The sequence below is a fragment of the Meriones unguiculatus genome, chromosome 3, assembly GCF_030254825.1.
Source record: "Meriones unguiculatus strain TT.TT164.6M chromosome 3, Bangor_MerUng_6.1, whole genome shotgun sequence".
In the NCBI taxonomy this organism is placed as follows: domain Eukaryota; kingdom Metazoa; phylum Chordata; class Mammalia; order Rodentia; family Muridae; genus Meriones; species Meriones unguiculatus.
This window is the reverse complement of record NC_083351.1, coordinates 4,106,189-4,123,000: the sequence shown is the minus strand read 5'-3', so window position 1 is coordinate 4,123,000 and position 16,812 is coordinate 4,106,189. Positions and strand designations below refer to the sequence as shown.

At 48.7% G+C, this 16,812-nt stretch overlaps 2 long non-coding RNA genes across 9 annotated transcripts; one reads left to right on the top strand and one right to left on the bottom strand.

The window, feature by feature from the left end:
* Positions 1-428: 428 nt before the first annotated feature.
* Positions 429-14,976, bottom strand: LOC132652930 (uncharacterized). Of its 8 annotated transcripts, none has more exons than XR_009590416.1 (5): positions 14,862-14,976; positions 13,522-14,339; positions 12,637-12,786; positions 3,826-10,990; positions 429-3,179 (listed from the first exon to the last, which is right to left on the bottom strand). It is a non-coding gene; the product is annotated as an uncharacterized LOC132652930 (long non-coding RNA). The 8 variants fall into 8 exon arrangements; XR_009590415.1 differs by lacking the exon at positions 429-3,179 and having other exon boundaries at positions 8,482-10,990; positions 13,522-13,734; positions 13,849-14,339; XR_009590418.1 differs by lacking the exon at positions 429-3,179 and having other exon boundaries at positions 8,482-10,990; positions 13,522-13,734; positions 14,001-14,339.
* On the top strand, positions 10,988-15,132 carry LOC132652931 (uncharacterized). The gene is made up of 3 exons (XR_009590422.1): positions 10,988-11,122; positions 12,633-12,897; positions 13,876-15,132. It is a non-coding gene; the product is annotated as an uncharacterized LOC132652931 (long non-coding RNA).
* Positions 15,133-16,812: the final 1,680 nt, after the last annotated feature.

The following is a 16,812-nucleotide window of genomic DNA, read 5'->3' as shown; positions in this document are numbered from 1 at the left end:
TCTGGACGGAAGACAACTGGTTGAGAACACTCACTACTTTTGTAGGAAACCTGGATTCAGTTCCCAGCATCCACATAGTGGACTCACAGTCAACTGTTACTCCAGTTCTAGAGGATCCGGTGCCCTCTCCTGGCCTACTTGAACACCAGGCATGCATGTTCATATACATACATACATGCATACATACAATCGCACATACCTATGAACATACAGGAAAACACTCATACATAAAAATAAAAGTCAATAAACCTTAAAAACAACAGTAAAGAATTTATCCTCTACCTTTGAGAATGGAGCAGAAATAAGCTGAGTGCCCTTTGTTTGACATGGCTTAAACATATTTACCCATGAGCATCCATGTTTAGCAGCACTTAGGACATACCAGTTCCATGTGCTTGGGGGTTCAACAAAACATGCTAAGCTGGGTGTGGTGGTGCACACCTGTAATCCCAGCACTTGGGGAGGCAAAGGCAGGCAGAATGCTGGTCTACAAAGTGAGTCCAGCACAGCCAAGGCTACACAGAGAAACACTGTCTTGAAAAAAAACATGCTAAAATGTCTACCCAGCTGGAAGAAATATGGAAGGAAAGAAAACAACCATGTAGTGCGTAGTTGACAGCAACTAAAGGGCCCTAAGTGCTTGAAGAAAAACAATGGGGGGGTCTGCATTGTTTGCTTTGGTTTGATTTTTATTCTTGTTTTTGTTTCTGAGAAAGTAGGTCATAGAAGTTTTCTCTGAATCCTGCAAGAAATAAGAATAGAAGTTATGGGACGGGCAGGATGATGCTCTAGACAGTAGAACCAGCAAGTTCAAAAGCCCCAGGGCATATGTGTGTTATAAGTCCCACAGTGAGGCCATGTGCACAGATGTGGAGCCAGAGAGCAAGCTGAAACTGGGACAAAGAACAACCCCCTGTCTGTGGGGACACTGGATTATTCTCAAGGCTCTAAGAAACCAGCGATGGATAGATCTTGAGCTGAGGGTATTATCTTACTGGTGCTTTTGAAAGACCTGTCTGCAGCCAGGTGAGGACAACACCTCCACGCTGGACACAGAGATGGCTGCAGACCTCAGGCCTCTGCTGCGGCAGCCACAAGAGCCACCACCTTCCCAGAGCTGTGGTGATGACTTTACACCCCCACGCGCCGTGTCTTAAAACAACACAAGCGTATGCCGTCACAGTTCTGAGAGGAGCCTCCATGGCCTCCTCCAGTACTTGGTGAGGCTGACAACTACATCCTCTCAGCCTTGGTCCAACATCTTTAACTCTCAGCTGTCTTTACATCTGCCCCTCCCTTCTACTTGTGCCAACTCCACCAACTCTAGCTTTTTTTTTCTTTTTTTGAGACAAAGTCTTGTGTAGCCCGTGTCAGTCTGTGTGTGTGAACCACTGTGCCCATTTTACTCAGTGCTGGGATTTGACCCATGGTTTTGTGTGTGTTAGGTAGGTACTGTACCAACTGAGTTACGTAGGATGGCACTGAAGGCCCTATCTAAATAATTCAAACAAATGCCCCATCTAAAGAGCATTAATCACTTCTACAAAGACCCATTTTTTAATTAAGGTGACACTCACAGGTCCCATAGAGTAAGAGCTGACATCTTTGATTGCCATTTCCTAGACTTTCCACATGAGGAGTGAGTAAACACCTTCAGTGAAGAAGTTTTGTGGACTTTGTACTCTCTGCTACCAACTGCTCAACTCTGCGATTGCACCACAAAAGCAGTGCTAAACAATGGTACATGAATGGGTGGGCCTATGTTTCAATAAAACTTTATTTACAAAGATAGGTGGCAAAAGTTAAGCCAACAAAGAGGAAAGAGATCTTACCCGGTCTTACCATGCATGTGCCTGGGGCCTTCAGATGTCAGAAGACGGCACTGGATGCCCTGGCATTGGAGTTACAGATGGTTTTGAACCACTATTAGATGCTGGTTGGTTGGTTGGTTGGTTGGTTGGCTGGTTTTGAGAGGGGTCTCATTATATAGCCCTGGTTAGCCTGGAACTCATTATATACATCAGATTGACCTCTAATGACTCACAGAGATCTGCTTGAGTCAGCCTCCCAAGGACTGGTATTAAAAGCATGCACAGACACACCTGGTTTTCTGGTGTTTCTCTGACAAGAAATGTCATGTAGGCCAGGCTGACCTTGAACTCTGCACAAAGTTGAGGATGACTGAACTTCTAATCTTCCTGCCTCCGTCTCCTTAGTGCTGAGATGACAGGTCTGTTCCAACATGCTAGTCTCAGCCTTTGGGATTTGTGTCTAAGCAGTTACCAGTACTGTGTTTAAAAGTGGGGGCTGGGGAGCTTAAGTGAGGGTAGGAATGCAGAATTCTGCTTAGGGCATGCTAGTAAGTCTAAATGCCTGTTAGATATCCAAGCAGAAATATCAGAAAGCTAAAAGAATATATGCATCTGATTTGTAGGAGAAATGTGAATGAAGACACAGGAGCAACGGTGACCAGCATTGGCTGGGATCACCCATGGGGCTGGCCAAGGCCTCCTAGAGTTGCTAAGTGCTCACTTTCATCCATCACACTTTTCAACAAGATAAAAACCACGATTCTCTTGCTGATACAAAGTGAAGATATGTCGAGAGTTTTCTTCAGCGTTTTAATTGATGAAAGAAGCTGAACAATGCTGAGGCAGACTCAGAATTCACAGGCCAGTGGCTGACGCAGGCCAGCAAGGACGCTTGCTAAGAGATGCAAGACTGCTTAGTGACCCGTGGAGCAACAACTGTTATGTTTGGGAGTGTGTTTCCTACGCTGAAAAAAAAAATCATCTGTCTACCTGGTGTTCCTGTTTGCTATTACAGAACACCATGACAAAAAGCAACTTGGAGAGGAAAAAATTTATTTATTTGGCTTACAGACTATACCCCATCATCAAGGGAAAGCCAAGGCAGGAGCTCAAGGCAAGAACTGAAACAGAGGCCTTGGAGGATGGCCGCTTCCTACCTCGCTCAGGCTTGTCCTCGGCCAACCCTCTTTTGCAGGACCTCTTACCTTCCTGTGGAACGGTACTGCCCACAGTGGCCTGGGACCTCCCACATCCCGTAGCAATGGCAAACAGGCCACACAGGCTTGCCTACAGGCCAATTTGATCTGGACAGTTCTTCAGCGAAGGTGCCCTCTTCACACATGACTCTAGGCTGTGTCAGGTTGACAGCTGACAGACATGAGAACAAAGTCTGCGTTACCTCGTTTGCTGTTTCTGCCATTCAGAATGGCAGTTAAAGTGACCCCCCCAACAGAATAAGATGCTCCCAGACCAGAGGGTCCGTTTGGTATAGAGGCCTCCTGTTCATTCCCAGATTTCACACACATTCGCCCCGCGCTACCAATCAAAAGCAATTAGCCGTCCGTCAAGTCACTACTATTGCTCTGTGCTACTAGACTACATCACTGCCAGTGCAGTGCCACACACCTGGAATCCCAGCACCCAGGATCCCCAACATGCAGAGCGGCAACCCGCCTGTAAGCGGGCGCTGAGGAGGAGAGCCAGGAGATCCCTGGAGCAAGCTGGTACTTAGCCTAGCCGAATCACGTTGTTATGAGTTCCAGTGGGACTGCCTCAGCGAAGAGCACCCGGTACCAATTCCACACACTTGCACACTCACGCACACCCCCCCACATGAACATCTCACACACACACAGGTGCAATCTCATTTTAAATAGAAATGACTAGTGTAATCATGACTAAGGAATTGGCATCTTATGCCACATATACCCATACAGAAATATCGCCTAGCACTTCCTAAATGCATACACCTTTATGTGTATTTAATAACTTCCATTTTAAAAAATTGATTTACCTTTGAGCAACAGTCTTGAAGGAGGCAAGGGAATTAGCCTTGAAGACATTTAAGAGAAGACTGCTTAGTCCATTAAGGACTAGAGAAGGGGTTAATTTTTTTAACAGCAAAGGGAAAAAAACCTGTAAGTCAAAAAAAAAAAAAAATTCAGAATCTCAGAGTGAGTCGAAACGTTTGTTTTGTGGCAGCAGCGTGTTCTTTCAAGTTCTCAGCGCACGGCGAGCGTGGGTATGAGATCAACGTGGAATCCGAAGGGTAATTATGACGCCCCTAATCTTTTCACCCTCTAGAATGAAAGCCGACACTCCTCTTTCATTAGAGAGGCTCCCATCTGCCTTGCTACACCACCCACAAAGAATCAGACCACGTGTGTGACAATACTAAAAGCGAAAATTAAAATTTCAGTAGTAAATAGCAATTCAAAAATAGGTTTCTTGAAAGAGAATTTGCTTGTGAATGGAAGCACGGCTCCAAGTAGACCTGGGACTCCCTCCCGCTCTGATTTACAAAGCTTCACCCTGTAGACAGGGGGAAATGCAGTTTTGTTTCTCTGCCCTTGGTGTGTGAGGGCAGGGAGCGGGCCTTGGAAGTTTCCTCTTTAATCCACACTGTGTACAGCCTTCCGACGTGGGCGAAGACCCCTGAAGTCCAGCGTTCTCCGGTGACAGAGGGTCTCTTTCTTTTCCATCCTGTCAAATGTAATCACCTGCAGATAAAGTCATTTGCTCTTTCGCCTCACGTGAGGCTCTTTCTTTTTGCCAGCTGACTAACAGTTCCTAGGGCAGGCTAGGATTAATCACTCGGACTCTGAGATCTTTCAGGCCAACCTGGACCAGATATAAGAAACGAGAAAATCCACCATCCACCCCAAAACAAAAAACCTCACACTGGGCAAGGAGGGTGCCAGGAGTCGGTCGCGTGGAAAGAGCCGTGCACGCCTCAGGAGAGGACACAGTGGGTATGAGTGCTGCCGTACAGGTGTGAGGACCTGGGTTCGAGCCCAGCACCCACATAAAAGCTGCACAGCGCTGGTGTGAGCAGGTAGCAGGGGAGGAATGACGGGGCAGGAGGACCCCTGGCACGTGGCCGCCAACCAGATTAGCCAAAATCAGCAAGACTAGAGGCTCAATGAGTGACCTGCCCGGAAGCATAAGGTGGTGGAGAGCAATCAGTGGAGACACCCAGTGTCAACCTCTGCCCTCTCATGCGTGCACATGTATGTGCACGATCAGGGACACCATGTGCACACGAACAGTTTGGCGGATGTCATGAGATACCCTGGATTCCTCAGACTCGGGAGACTTTCATGTATCACCCTAAACCAGAAGTGGTTGATGCCAGTTTCTGTTTGCTTCTACCCCAAGTGTGAGTGCAGTTCATTGCCTCCTACCAGGCATCCCCTCTGCCTCCCACACACTTAACCCGCAGAACTGACGCCCACCCCGCGTTTGCCTTCTAGTGACTGTGAGCCTTGAATGCCAGTTTTCTACCCAGGGACTTCGGGTCTCCCCAAACACTGTGCTCTTATCACCAGAACGGCGCTTTAATTGGCCACCTCTGCATTGTCAAGTTTAATCAGCCTGTGCCAAAAGAAGGAAGAGAGAAGAGAAAGAGGAGGAGGAAGAGGAGGAAGAGAAGGAGAAGAAAGAAAAGGAGGAGGGGAAAGCTGCTTGCCCTTCTCATATGTCTGGAAATTCAAGAGCTGAAGGCAGAGGTAGTCCCCAGCGACACTCAGGAGCTGCAGGCTGAAACCCACTAAGACTTTCAGACAGGCTGGCCAGAGCGGCAGAACAAATGTCAAGGGATATTTGCTGCAAAGAGGCTCCAAAAATAATGTAAAATTGTTCTGTCCTTTTAAAAATGGAAAATGCCTTGGCAGGGTGATGTATTGTTTGCCTGGCTGCATTTTCTCTCTGTCTCAGTCAAGGCTTGAAAAGTGCTGGTAGTTCTGCCTCGTCGAGCGGAGCCCGGTGGAACTGGACCACATCTAATGCCTGTGCCATGCAAATGAAGATTGAGACTGTTGTCTCCTTTGGTGTGTGTGACTAAATGTTCAGAGGGGATATTTTCCTTTCGATCCTCTGGTGGATAGAGGCTCTTTAAAAATACCTGTTGGCTCCCTCTTTCCATTGGCAATAGATGTGACTCTTGTGCAAGAGAGGAGGCTGTGAAGGCTGTGATGAATGGCTCTCCCTGGGAAGAACGCTCTTTCTGTGTTTGCCACAACGGGCAAAGTTCAGGAGGAAATCAAGGAGTGTGAAAGGCACGTTGGGGTGGGTTTCTGCAGCAGCCACGCAGGCTTGCTGGAAGGGTCCAGAGAGCGCTTTCCCAGGGCAGAGCTGGACTTGCAGGTGAGTCATGGCTAGGATTCCCAGGGGGCTCTCTCCTAGCCCTTTGCACCCAATAGTGGACAGGGTCTAGGGAAGCTACGATGGGAGTGGCTGAGTGGGAGAAGCCAGCCCTTGCACAAGCTGACCTATTCAGTCTCGTCCTTTGCTCTCCCTGCCAAGAGGCAGAATGATCTGGATTGTGCTGGGAGAATCTGAACGCTTGTCTGTTTTGAGGAAGTCTGTGGAAACACACATGCAGAAATCAATAGCTCTGTGCACCATCAGAGCTGCAAGCCGCCAAATTGGCTGTGCTGGGTGCTTGGAGCCACATTCATAATGAAAGGAAGCATGCTGACCGTCCCCGCCCGACTCCTCCTCCAGTGCCCATATTTAACAAGGCACTCTGCAAGGAAGATTCTGTTTAAAAGCAGGAAAAACAATCTATAAACTCTGGTTCGGGCCATTAATTAATTTTTAATGTCTCTCCCATCTTCCTTTCTTTTTCTGGTGAATATTTGCACATGTCACTCAGAGAGGACATAAGGGTACACTTTACTCTGAAGGTGGGACATTAGACAATAGCTCCCTTTCCTGGGAAGATGCAAGACAAATGCCAGTTCACCCCAGTCAGAGATGCAAGGACAGAGCACATGAGGATTCCAGCAACGTCCAACTTGTAAACCTGTTAGTTTTTCAGGGTTGTTTACAGGACTAGGGGTGGATTGGGGGTGATACTAGCAGGAGGACAGGTGGATGAGGGGGTACTTATGGGAGGATGGGTGGATGAGGGGGTCCTTAGAGGAGGATGGGTGGATGAGGGGGTACCTACAGGAGGATGGGTGGGTTAGGGGTACTTACAGGAGGATCTGTGGGTGGGGTTGCTTACAGGAGCACCGATGACTCCTGTAAGCAACCCCACCAGTCTCAATCTTCAACAGGCAGCTGCATCACCAAAACACCCACCACCACCCACCAACACAGGTGACAACCTACAGAAGCTGAAGCCCGGGGCACCTGGGAAGCAAGGTGGCTGGTTTGCTTGAAGAAATAGTTGCCAGGTACAGCTGCCTCTTTCCTTCTCCCCAGCCGCTGCTCAGCCCTGGGGAGGGACCTTGGGGATGTGTTACCTCTCAGCTCCCTGGGATTTGCCGAGTCTCATGAGCCTCCTTCCTCCTTTCAGAAAGGAATATTTCAATTCTGAGGAAATCACTACCTAACACTCTGTGACACTCCACCCATAATCCCCAACACGCCTCCCTCCCACCTTCCTTTCCTCTGTTTCCTCAGAAGCAGACCACTGTCTGGTGGGACGCCAACGCACACTGGCCCCAAACTGCATCCCCGCCTCCTGTCGCTCGCGCTGGATCGCGCACCAACACTGACCGCCAGGTACCTCCTCTGCAGGGCTAGTAACTCCTGCCCTGCTGTCTCCTGAGATGCCCCCACAGGCGGTATGGCCGCGCTTCCTAAAACCGGGTAGTTCCCGACCCAGACCCTGAGCGTCCTTCTCTGAAGTCTGGGCAGATAAGTGTGGTTCTCGCCCCTCAGCACAGAAACTGCTCTTCGAAATAGCTGGAGACCATTACAGAAAACCACAGCCAATCAAAACGCAGGGTTGCGGCACAGGGCCTGTCTTCAACACTGCCCAGGCCTCAGGGATCATTTTGGAAGAGGGGGGCAGGAAGACTGTAAGAGCCAGAGGAGCAGGGGGCTGTCAAAGGCCACACTCATGAAGTCTCATCAACATGGCTGCCAAACATGACCTGAACAAAGACGCGGACACACATGCTATTGGGATGACCTTCCGGCACATTGTATGAAGCAGGAGAAGGTCATCCCAGCACAGGCAATATGGACAGAGGAACGCTCGCGAGGCCTCAACTCTAAACAGAGAACTCAGGCAATTAAGGAATGCCAAGAGAGGGACAAAGAGTCTTTCCCGGGAGAGAGCCCACCAAACAGCATCTAACACCAAATTGTCAGCCCTGAAAATACATGCATACAAGTAACATTATACAGGTCCAGCAGGTTGTATTTTGGTATTATATATATATAAACATAAAATATTATGATATATTAGATATGTTATATATACCATTTTGGTATTTAGATATATGTTGCTGAAATTAATATAAAATATTATATTACTATAGTATATGTTAATATTTTATATTGTATATATAACAATATACATATTTTTATACAGGTTTATACATTATTTAAATATTAACAATTAATGGAAAGGGGGCCAAAAAAATTAAAATTGGAGAAAAGGTAGGTACATGGGAGGGTTTGGAGAGAGGAAAGGGAAAATAATATAATTACATTGTCTGAAAACACTTCAGTTTTGGTTTTAGTTTATTTTAAAGGGAGGAGTGATGTCTACGGGGCTCCGTCTCGGGAAGCAGGGGAACCTCTGCTGGGAGAACCTGCTTTAAGAATGACTTTATGTTAGGAGGAACAGACGCACTGGGAAGCAGAGTGGGCAGTGGCCGTAGCATGCAAAGTCTGGAAGATTTCCAGCAACTCCGGACTGGCTGCAGCCTGGGCCCTGCCAGCCCAAGCGCTGGGGCAGGGAAGTGCCAGCTAACAGGCTGTACACAGGAAGACAGACGAGGTTGCTCCCTCTGACTGACAGCAGCGAACTGCCAAGACATATGGCGACATGAAAAAAACCCAGGTGTGAAAGAACTGGATGTGAGCATTTTTTTAAAGCAGTGGGAAGTTGGGGTGGTGGCACACACCTATAATCCCAGCACTCAGGAAGCTGAGGCAAGAGCATTGAGAAGCCCCAGCTAGCCTGGGCTACATAGTCAAATCTTGTCTCAAAACAACAACAAAGAAAAAAAAAAAACAGGGAGGTTTACGAATGCCTGTGGATTAAAGTCCCGGGATCCCAGAGTCAGGAGGAAGAGAGAGACCTCTGGCTAAAACCTCTCCACACGATGAGATTTCCTTTCAGCATGCATGCAGTTCCCTCTTTTATATTTTTAAGTGTGTCATTTTTAAAAGCAGTAATTCTGTCTTTAAAATTAATTCTCATTATTCAAAGGATGTTTTTTTTTTTTCTGAAGAAAAATGAAAGATAAGAAAACCACAAACTATTAGGTGATATTAGAGGGTGGTATTTTGGGCAATCATGCACAGTAACTGGGTGATCCTGAAGCTGGAAGCTTAATTTTCCTTAGCATCTGAAAATAGTTTATCTGATATTCCTACCTATGTGAAAAGGAATAAAAGCATCAGGCAACACAGCCTGGGAGAATCTACCTACACATGACATTTAACTGTAAGAGCTTAGCTCCAAGACAAAAAAAAAGAGGGAAGAGACAAAATAAAGGAGTGGGAGAGATGGCTCAGTGGTTAAGAGCACTGGCTGCTCCTCCAAAGAAGGCAGGTTTGGGTTCCAGCAGCCAGGTAACTCCCATTCCAAGGGATCTGATGCCCCCTTCTGGCCTCCACAGGCACTGCAGCCACACGGTACACACATATATGTGGGCAAACACATACAAGAATAAATAATAAATACATACATAAATAAATAAATGAGAATCTGAATTTTTAAAGTCTTTTTTAAGCTTTCCAGATAATACAATCATTATTTCTTTTTTAGGTTTTTTTTTTGGGATGTATAAGTATTTTGCTTGGTTATACATCTGTGCCCTATTGTTCATGCCTGGTGTCCATGGAGATCAGAAGAGGGCATCATACCTCCTAAAACTAGAGTTACAGAGGGTTGTGAGCCACCATGTGGGTACTGGAAACTGAACCTGGGTCCTCTGGAAGAGCACCCAGTGCTCTTCACCTCTGAACCGTCTCAGCCCCAATCACTAATTAATAAGGTGTGGTGATCCCAGGACTCAAGAGACTGAGTCAGGATGACTGTGAAGTCCCAGAATTGCTGATCATGGTAGCACATGCCTTTAATCCCAGCACCCAGGAGGAAGAGGCAGAAAGACCCTCATGAGTTCGAGGCCCACTTGCTCTACATAGTGGGTTCCAGGACAGCCAGACTCTTAAACAACAAATGTGAAATCTTCAGCTGCAGAGTGAGTTTTCATCAGCCTGCATGAAGTGAGACCCTATCTATCTCAAAACAAACCAGAGGCTGGTGAGACGGCTCGGCAGCTAACACGAGCCTGATGGTGGAGTCTCTGGAACCACGATGGAAGGAGGGAACCAACTCCTGAACATTGCCCCCTGACCTCACACAGCACTGTGTACACACAATACATAAACACAAAAACAGAATGAAGAACTGGGTTAGAGGTCCATCCTAGCAGTGACTCTGCCTGCGGATGCCCGAGGGCGGCTGCCGGAGAGCACGCAGGCGAAGGGTGACCAGGGAAGGAGGAAGCCGTGTCCCTGCTGCAATAGCTGTAAGAGCTGAGACGGAGGAGGGAGATGGAAGACAAAGGGAGACCTGGGCTCTTCTTGTTTTCAAAGATGGCAGCCATATGGTTCTGTCTCCAGGCTGACTGGAAGAAGGTTTTAATGGGGTGTTGAAGGTGCAAAATCAAGCTTTTTGTCTTCTTGTTGCAAATGAGATCACATGAGCTGGCTCTGTGTATCTTCTCTGTGAGAAGTATACAGTAGGCACTTAGCACTCAGGAGAGCTCTCACTGTCTGCACCTGACTCAGGATGAGGCCCCGCATAAGCACGACATGCAACTTTGTCCAACCATGAGCCTCACCTCCAGCCTCCGATGAGAAGAACCCACACTCCTGCCGCAAGACTGTCCCACTGTGATGGACAGGACCCCCAAACTGTGGACCAGAGGAAGGCTTTTCTCCCTTCAGCTGCTTCCGTCGGGTTACGGTGATGAGACAAGTACCTAATGCAGACAGAGATCATAGAGTCTAAAATATACAGATCAGCCAGACACGGAGACACACACCTTTAATCCCAGCACTCAGGAGGCTGTGGCTGGTGGATCTCTGAGTTTAAGGCCAGCCTGGTCTACATGGTGAGTTCAGGCCAGCCAGAGCTACACAGAGAGACCTGTTAAACATAACAGGTAGTAGAAGACATGAAACAAGGTGGTGAGGGGATAAGGGGTGCAGTATGAAAGGCAGAGTTATAAGTTTAAACACAGCTGTAAGCAAAGGATACTGGGGAGGAGCTTTTTGGGCAGAGGGAAAAGCTATTGCACAGACCCTGAGGCAAAGACTTTCCCTGAGGATGGGAGAACAGCACTGTGGCCACTGATCCAACAAAGGAGAAAGAAAGAAAGGCACTGAGCTTTCAAAGATGACCACATTCCCTAACTACTCCTCCTACTCTCCCTCCTCTTCTTCTTCCTCTTCCTCCTCCTTCTCCTCTCTCTCCCTCCGTCTCCCTTTCTCCCTTCCCTTTTCCTCCCTCTCTCCCCTCCCTGTCGCTCATTCCTCTTCCATCCCTCCCCCTCCCTCTCTCTCCTCCTTCTTCCCCTCCCTCTCTCTCTCTTCCCTCCCCACTTCTCTCTCTCTCCCTGCTTTCCTTTACCCCTCCCTCTGCAGCAATCTTGAGTTGAGCGCCTTTGCTCTGTCACAGGTCCCCAGTGTATAGCAAACCATAAGCAAAAAAAGGGAGGGGGCCGAGGGACTCTCTCATGTAGCTCAGGCCAACCTTAAACAGCCTATGCAGCTGAAGGTGGCCTTAAACTCCCAGTCCTTCTGCTTTCACCTCTTGGTTCTGGCGTCACAGGTGGACAGCCCACATCTCAAGACAGGCTTTGTGTGAACTGGCCACACCCTGTCCTTTTATGATTTGTTTTGTTTTGTTTTGCTTCGAGACAGAGTCTCGCTCTATAGTCCAGGTTCTCTTGGAACTCGCTATGTAGCCCAGACTGGAATCAGACTTGAAGCAATCCTCCTGCCTCATTGTCCTGAGTGTTGGGATAATATTGTGAGCTGACATACCCAGATAACTGTTTCTCACTTTAAGAAAACTTTCTCAGGAATGTGCCTGGTTGATGGAGGGTTGATAGCATACTGGATGAACGCTGGTAACGTGGCAGCTGGGAGTTCTGTAAGGAGACTAAAATTTGGCTACAACACAGCCCATTGCTCTCCATGACCACAATCTGCATGTGCTGCTCAAAGGAGAAGCGAAGGGGTGATTTCAGAGATGGCCTTTGCCACTCATTGCTGGTTTTCCTGTCTGTAAAGGGTCCCACAAAGGCATGACAAGCTTCAGAAATCAGGCCAGTTAGATGTGGGTTGTCTAGAGTAAGGGACATTCTTGTTTGGCAGGACACATGTCTAGATCAAAGAAGGGCCCTTGAGCTACACCAATAGCATCTAGGAACTGATTAAGCATAGCTGCATGTGTGAGGTGCTGGTCCACCTCACTAAATCAGAAATGCCAGGGAAAGCCAGCTGTGTTGGTGCGTGCCTCCCATGCCAGGGTCCTCTGCAAGAGCAACAAGTGCTCTCAGCCCCTAAGCCAGTTCACCAGTCTCTGTGTGCTGTGTTTTTCTTCACTGCGGCACCAAGGTACCTTACAACATCGAGGAGGGAAGGACTTATGCCGGCCATGGTTTGAGGCTGCAGTTAATCACAGAAGGGAGCCCGTGGTGACAGAAGCATGAGGCAGCTGTTCACATCTCACCCAGGATCAGCAAGCAGAGAAACAGGAATGGTGAGGCTCCTGCAGGCAAAGAGGAGAGAGGGTGCTTCGTCACCTCTGTCCGTCAGGCCAGTCCAGTACCCCCGGCCATGAGACGGTGGTGCCTACACTTAGAGGACACTCTCCCCTCAGGTAAGCCTTTCTGAAAATACTGGGGCTGGAAAAATGCCTCAGCAGCCAAGAGTGTACACAGCTCTGACAGAGGCCCCCACTCAGTTCGCAGCACCCACGCTGGGCAGCTCAGCTTGGAACTCCAGCTCCACGGCACACACACTCACACACATATATCGTTTAAAACAATAAAAGTACATGTTTAAAGAACCCCATGGACAGTCCCAGATGGTGTTTCTGTGGTGGCTGTGAATCCAGTCACATTGACAGTAAGAAATTCATCTCACGCTATTTACTTAGAGTTTCTGTTGATGTGATCAAATGCCGTGACCGAAAGCAAGATGGGAGAGAAGGGCCTATTTCACGTTGCAGATTACAGTCCATCAGAAAGGGAAGTCAGGGCAGGAAATCAAGCCAGGAACCTGGAGGCAGGAACTGAAGCAGAGGCCGTAGAGGAACTGCATCCTGCTTTTCTCCCCTGGCTTCCTCAGCTTGTTTTCCGATACAACTCAAACCCAACTGCTGGGGACTGGCTCTGCTCACAAGGGCAGAGCCCTCCCGAATCAGTCAATAGCCAAGAAAACGCCCCGTGAGCTCCTATAAGTCAATCTTATGCAGGCATTTTCTCAGTTAAGATTCTCTCACCAGACGTGCCTAGGTTTGTGTCAGAATGCTCACTGGAGGCACGTAAGCAGGGGGTCACAGCCAAGCTTGTCCTCCCCGAAGAACAGCTGGCTGCACACTCGTGTCTCTTTGCCTTGGCAAGAATCACACAACCGAATGACGACAGGCTTTCTGACGGCCGGATGGCTACACTGAGACGCTCTCCGTCACAGGAAGTTCTGTGCAGAGGGGAGACTGCAAAGACGCCAAGTGTTGTTGTCATCTAAACAGTCAAACACAAGGCTGGCCCTTCAAGGGTCTGTGGGCCTGAGATCAAACCAACTGTTATCTTGGCGTGGGGTGGCTTACCGGATCTGTCCTGATTCTTTGTCACAGAATATGGGGGAAGCCTGCGAAAAGCCAGTCTACCTGACAGTTCGCCATGCCGAAAAGCCTGGCTTTCACTGCGAAAAAAGAGTAACACCCCAACTGCAAATTTACTGGGACACTTCGGAACTCACCAACACACACTCAGCACTAGCGGTAAGCGCCCTCCTCTCTGTCCCCGGGGTTCCTGGCTCCTCCACCCAGTGTGTGTGAGTTGAAGAAAAGCAGCCATAGTCCTGAATTCCCTGTGAGCAGCAAGTGCTGAGTCAGGCCTGACAGGGTGAACGTGTTTCTTAGAGGCCTAAGGAGACAGCCTGAAGTTCCCACCATCAGAGCTAGAAACCTGTGTGGGAAAGGGACGCCGTTTGTCCCTGGCACCAGGAGTCAGCGTCGAAGGCAGAGAGAGAGTTCCTGCCTTCGTGTGGAGGCCCCTCTCTCCAGGGTAAAAACAGCTCCCAGTTGTCCTGACGAGCCTGGGAGGGAAAGAGCAAGCCTCCGTCAGCATTCCGGCTCTGTCAGAGGATGTGATCTGCTCCTGGCATAGGCAGGAAATGGGACTTGAATCTAATGAGCAAACACCGCCCACCCTGAGAGGCGGCATTGTGGCACACACTCCCTGCCCAGTGCTGACCCCACCAGCCACAGATCTTGGCACCAAGGCTAGGGGCGGCACCGGGAGGCCAGCCAGGCACCGGGCACAGTAGAGGCACGCACTCTGTGGGTGCACACCCTCCTGAAAGGGTTGCTTCTTCACAGCCTGCACCCTGGACTGCCAGCCTCCCTCCCCTCCAGCCAGGCTTCTCCAGGGACACAATTAGAGCCTACAGAGGGGTTACTTAACAAGATCCGGGGTCCTCCTGCCAGGTTCATGACAACAGGCTGAAGCCACTATCGAGCCTCATTTGCCAAACCATCGCACAGTCAGCAGTAAATTGCACAAGAGGGAAAAGGAAATCGGAGACGGAAGGCGAGGGAGCTTGTTTCCAAACTCTTACTTGGCCGTCAGTATTGTGGGATCAGCAGAAACCCCTCGGCTTCTTCCGCTGGGCTTTCCAGCCTGGCTTCGCCGCCATTTGGGAGCAACCAGCAAAAGGGGCCGCATCAAGAAGCCAGAGGCCTGCCTCTGCCAAGGTCAGATGGCACCGAGGCCGAGTGGGCGGGGCAGGTGCAGTGGCCCACACCTGGAGACCTAGCTTCTTGGGTGGCAGGAGGACTAGCAGTTTGAGGACAGCCTGGTAAATACAGAAAGACCCTTTCCAAGGCGAGTGAATAAATTAAATTAAAAATGGATATCCGACAGACTACGGCATCTCCTGTGTTGTCACGAAGATCAAAGGAATCTGTGCAGGTCGGGCTGGAGGGAACCTCAACTGAGAAAACACCTCCACGCATCAGCCTGTGGGACACATTTTCTTGATTAATGATTGATGGGAGCACAGCTCACTGCCGCGCCTAGGCAGGAGGTCCTGGTTTCTATCAGAAAGCAAACTGAGCAAGCCATGGGGAGCAGATCCGTAAGCAGTGTTCCTCCACGGCCTGCCTCCGTCCCTGCCTCCAGGCCCTGCCCTGGCTTCCCTTGACTACGATCTGTGAGCTAAAAGAAATGCTTTCTCTCCAAGTCGCTTTGGGCATGCTGTTCCTCACAGCCACAGAAAGCACACCAGGACGGTGCCGTGGATTTCTGTCCCTGGATCTGCAGCCAACCTCTAGTTTCTTAGCTGCTCACTTTCGCTTTAAAAGAAAAACATTATTTTAAATTACTTTTGTGTATGTGTTGAAGCACAAACACCCTGTCACCTGTGTGTAACTTACAGAGTTTGGCTCTCTCCCTCCACCATGTGGGTCGCAAGCATTGAGCTGGCTGGCAACAGGCCCCTTTACCAGATCCGCCATCTTACCAGCCCTCATCTTCATTTATAAGTTGCAGTGCCCTTGTTTGGAGTTGTGTGAATTACAGAAGCAAGCACTAATGACTTACAAAGGAAGCTTTACATTTTCTTTTCCATATATAAAGATATATATATGTGTGTATATGTAGATATATGTATATATATAGATATATATGTGTATATATACATAATTATATAATATAATTTTTTAAACAGAGTTGTTTTTTTTTGTTTTTTGTTTTTTTGTTTTTTTTTTTGGATAGGGCTTCTCTGTAGCCCTGGCTGTCCTGGAACTTGCTCTGTAGACCAGGCTGGCCAGATACTGATGTCGATCTGCCTGCCTCTGTCTCCTGAGTGCTGGGACTAAAGGCATGGCACATCGTGCCCAGGTTCAAATAGGGTTTTAATTTGCAGCTCAGGCTAGCCTTGAGCTCACAATCCCCTGCCTCAGCCTCCCAAGCTCTGGGGTTGTGAGAGTGCTCTGCCAGGCGGGCACCACACCAGCCTGTCATTTCCTGTTTGTGTTCCAAGAGTCCATTTATTTACCAAACTCAGCCAAAATAGAACTAGGCTGTTTTTGCTCTCTGTTCTGAAATGAAAAAGGGAAATGCATGTGTGGCTCATTAACTTTCAGCAATGGAGAAATCACACATAAAAAACACACCTGGGGCTAGAGATGGCTCAGTGGTCGAGAGCACTGGCTGCTCTTCCAGGGACCCATGCTCAAGTCCCAGCACCCACATGGCAGCTCACAACTGTCTGTAACATACATGCGGGCAAAACAGCAATGCACATGAAATAAAATTAAGTTTAAAAAAAGAGAAAAAAATAACACCTAGTCTGCCCTGACCTCACAGACACCCGTGGATGCTCGTGGCCTCAGAGAAAAATTATTTCCAGACTCTAAATGCGCATCTGTGTTCACTCAGCTGCCTCCAATCCTTCATCAGCCTCCCCCAATCCTCTCAGGATTTGCTGGGTCCGAGGCTCCAGGCCCTCCTCCAGGGCCCTCAAAGTGTAGCCAGGCCAGGATGCTCCAGAGTAAGGTCTGTACAAA